The sequence below is a fragment of the Octodon degus genome, unplaced genomic scaffold (genome assembly GCF_000260255.1).
Source record: "Octodon degus isolate 3935 unplaced genomic scaffold, OctDeg1.0 scaffold00106, whole genome shotgun sequence".
NCBI classification, from domain to species: domain Eukaryota; kingdom Metazoa; phylum Chordata; class Mammalia; order Rodentia; family Octodontidae; genus Octodon; species Octodon degus.
The window spans coordinates 1130024-1134734 of NW_004524682.1; positions in this window are offsets into that span (position 1 = coordinate 1130024).

The window sequence follows — 4711 nt, forward strand, 5'->3', positions numbered from 1 at the left end:
AAAGAACTTTTGAAACCTTAGAATCTCAGTTTATATTGTTCTTGGCATTCAACAATGAAATACTTGGGCTGTTAATTTATTACAGGCATTTTTCCCCATGTTTCTGAGACATCCCAAATACTTTAAAGGAACCTCTTCCTTAGTCATCAAAGCTGTCACTGGGCTGGTCTAAACTCTAATTGCTATGTGTGTGCCTGAAGAATGCTTTCTAATCTTTGAACTTCAAATAATAACATCGATTTAGGAGCCACTTACGAATACAACTTTAAATTATGCTGGAGGATTTATCTGTAATAAATTTGTATCATTTGTCTCCCAAGGTATTTTTAGTACACTAAGCCATAACAAAAGAACACAGTATAGTCCTTCTTTAAATATAGTCAAAGGCGATGAAACTGTATTTGTTTAATGATCTTAAGTATTACTCGTATGATGAACATAAATGTTTGCAGTTATATCCCGGACTCCTATATAAGTAACTTGCACTAGTTTTTTCAGCAATGTTTTGATCTTGGAAAGTTACTGCACAAGTTCTTAATGCTGGAACCCACAGAATGCAAAATCAAATAGAGATTTAGGTGAATATAAGTATGAGTCTTATTTTAAAAATTACCACAAAATGAGATCTTTTCCCAGTTAAATAGCATTTTTACATTCTATACTCTTTGAATAACTTCTGCATTCTTTACTTTTTCATGTTCATTTTTATCACAAATTTAAGACCTTTTCATATCTTCTATAGAAAATTACATACTTTAAGCAAAATTGGCAAAATGTCTTATATTCATTGATATCAGATTTCAAGAGATTGAATAAACTATGTTGATTATGTACTTTTGCAACAAGTTAGAAATCAGAGATAATGAAAATATGTGAAAAATCAGGCAATAATATATTTTAGCTGAGTAAACATGTTGATCTCCCCATACACTCAGAAAAGGTGAGGCTTGGTATGATTAGGAATTAATTTGTTAAAAATAGATTTATTGTAAACAAAAAAAAATGTGCCTCTTGGTAGGATTTAGAACAATAACCTATTTTCTTAAAGAAGTTGAGACGATGGGACAAGCTACATACTGCAATGCTTATACAGTGACTCTTTATACAGAAATGTGGATTGTCAGTCAAGTATTTCTGGGTTAGGTTAGGCTCTTTTCCATGATTTTGATAGATAATTTTAAACATAAAAAAGGAATGGAATACAATAAGACTTCCTATACATAGATTAACAGCAATTCACATTTTGTCCTGTTTCCATCCGCTACTGTTTAAGTAAAATGATCAACAATATATCACTGGTATCCGAAATATTTACATTATGTGTCTAGAAATGTAACGAACTTCTTATGCATGACATCTTGATTGCCTTCTAAAATCTGAATAATGTCATACACAAATTCTGTAATAGTTTGAAAAAATGTCTTTATTTGTTTCCTATTTGGCTAGAATGGGTCTCTGCTGCTTTTTGAAATCCTCAGGTTAGGCAGGTATTGGCTGGTAGAGAGTCCTGCACTGGACAGTCTCAGCAGAGTCAAATTTATCTGGTCTCCTTCCTTCAGGGCTATGCTATGTGAAATTATTAACTCCAAGAGATAGTTAAAACCTTTTTTAAATTTTTCTTCAGTACTGTGAGTCAAACTCAGGAGCTTCAATTTGCTAGGCAGAGACTTATGCTGCTGAGATATATCCCTGGCCCAGATAAAATCTTTTTAATGAGCTGGTGAAATAGCTCAGCAGACTAAGCACCTGCTTTGGTAAGTGCAGGGACCAGGGTCCAGTCCCCAGTATTGCATGCCTTACTGGCTCAGTACCTGGAGTCTACTGAGCTGGCAACTGAGTTCTGGACTGGTGGCACACACTTGTAATCCCAGAGCTGGGGAGGCTGAAAAGAGGAGAGGAGGATCACTATGAGTCTGAGCTATGTAGTGAGCCCCTATATCCTCTACCAAATACATGAATGAAAAAAAAAAAGAGAAATATTTTTTAAAACCAACTTTACTCCAACTAATAAGCTAAGACTTAAATTATTAGCCAATGAACTGAGGTTTTTGTACCTTAAAATAATCTGTTTCAGAATACTTAACACTTGGGCTGGGGAGATGGCTCAGTGGAATAAGTGCTTTCCTGAAAAGCGCAAGGGCCTGAGTTCAATCTCCGATTCCAAAAAAAAAAAAAAAGAATACTTAACACTTTTTGAGTATCAAGTTCCAAAAGTCACTCTAGGAAAAATTAAAACAAGTTATGTTTTGATTTTGCATTTCTACTAGAATCTGTCAGAAGCAAGTAATTTAAGAATGTCAGAGCTGCTACCACAGAAAGAATAGACTGTATAATACATCCCAATCTATCTTAAGTTCCTTTCATTCCAGTAGTGAAATTAAATCTGTGGTGATCTGATCTGGATGCACAGTTTAGAATTTTGAGTGATAGAATGATCTCATTTGAATTGATACATTTTCAAAGAAAGGAAATTAATATATTCATTTTCTCTTGGTAGCACTAATAGAGCTAACTTTCAAATACTGATCCTAAATATAACTGATTAGAAATGAATATTTTTCTCTTTATTTACACACTATGTCATATGGACATTTTTTAATTTATCCACAATGTATGTCACATTCGTTGACTTGTGATTATTTGAAAGAAGGTAAATTAATAAGTGGGAATGCAGAATGTAATTAAGAAGTCTTTCTTTACTTTTGTCCTCTTCAAACTAGAGAACAGTTCTGAATGTTGATGAGACATCATCTATTACTATGCCATGTATTGTAGTTAGGTAATTTTAACTCAGAACAAAGCATACAAAAAATACATTAGCTAGAAATATAAGTCAAAGAAAGATTAACAATGAGAAAAACTGAATGTCACAACTCTGATGAACTTTATCATAGGTCACTTTCTTTTCTTTTCTTTCTTTTTTCTTTCTTTATTAAGCCAGTATTAGAAAATTACCCTGTAAGAATGGAATGCTGATCAAGGTGTTAGCTCTTCATTGGCATCTGAGGTCAAATAACCTTTTTTGTTGTTTTTTAATGACTGCATTAAAGTTTTCCATAGTGCTCACAAATAAATGTTTTAAAGAAACAGTTGTTTTTCTATGAACTGTTGGCATAAATCTATCTTGTTTTAAAAATATTGGGACTGGGGAGATGGCTCAGTAGAATAAGTGATTCCTTGGCAAGCACAAGGACCTGAGTTCAATTCCCGGTTGTGAAAAAAGAAAAACAAAACAAAACAAAAAAACCCTTCATAGTCCTAGAAGAGGAAAACAATTGTAGTACGTATTGCAAATTGCTGTTGTATTTTAAACTTTTTCCTAAGAAGATACATACCAAAAATCTAGCCAGACCCCTAGCTTTAACTGAGCATGTTAACTACAATGATGATTTTTCCCTGCTTTGCATTTACACAATCAATGAGTTGGTCACTTCTGAAGCTACAGCAGCAAGGCAATGTCTCAAAATCAACAGAGTACGGCATTTCTTAAAAATGTGAATTGCAAGAGGTCTTTCATAGCCCTACTGAATCAGAATGTTTGACTCTGATCAACAAAATCCATGCTCTTTGCAAGTAGTGACCCTTTAATTAAGCATGATTAAAATGCACATGTATGAAAATTCAGAACTGTAAGAGTTCCTTAATCTACCTGAGACATACATTTAGGCATGGAAGTCTGAATGGAGGAAAATGGACCTCTTGGGGTTTTTTAATCCTTATTTATTTAGAATTTGCTACAGGGTCTCACTACAAAGCTCATAGTAATTCTCCTGTTCTCAGCCTCCCCAGCGCTGGGATTATAGGTGTGCGCTACCATGCCTGGTCTAGGTGGCCAGCTCAGTGCACCCAGGGGCAGAGCTAGTGAGGCATGTGGTACTGGGTATCGAATCCTAAGAAGGTACTTAGTCTGTGGAGCTATCTTGTTGGCTCTCCCCATTGTTCATTTCAAACAAATGTCAGGTACTGTTCTAACATTTACTATACACTTTCATTTAGTGTATCCCTTGTGAGGTAGCTACTGAGTACCCACCCTGTTCACTTAGGCAATGGGAACAAAATACTCCACAAAGCACTACCAGTCCTTGCCCTCTGAAAGTCTTTCTTTGAGGGAGGGAGAGGTAGAGAAGGAGCACAACAAAATAAGCAGATACCTACTCAGACCTGACGCACATACATCATGATTTCCATCAAATGATGGATTACATGTTACAGCAGCCTCCTAAGACTATAGCACAGCTAATGAGTCCTATAATCTAGTGACTCTGTAATCACCCTAATGTCATTGTTTAGCATATTACTCATGTGTCTGTGGTAATGTTGGTGTACATAGGCTACTGAACTGTCATATAAAAGGGCTGTACATACAATTATACATCCTGCTTAATATGTAACTAAGGTATTTATTTATGTATTTACTATTTTTATTATTATAGAGTATGTACCTACTTATAAAAATTTACAGTACACAGCGTGTTATACAGTAACAACTTTGTGAATGTTGAAAGTTCACTGCTTTTCATGTGGCATTAAAAAGTCATGTTGGGTAACTAATCTATGTCACATAGACTTCTGTAATGGTCTGTAGGATAGCTACTCAATCACATCACCTAAAGGTGCAGTTCTCAGAAGTATCCATACCCTTAAGTAACAACACATAACTATATTGTATCAGATGGTCGTGAATACTTAAGAGAGAATTTAAGTGTACAAG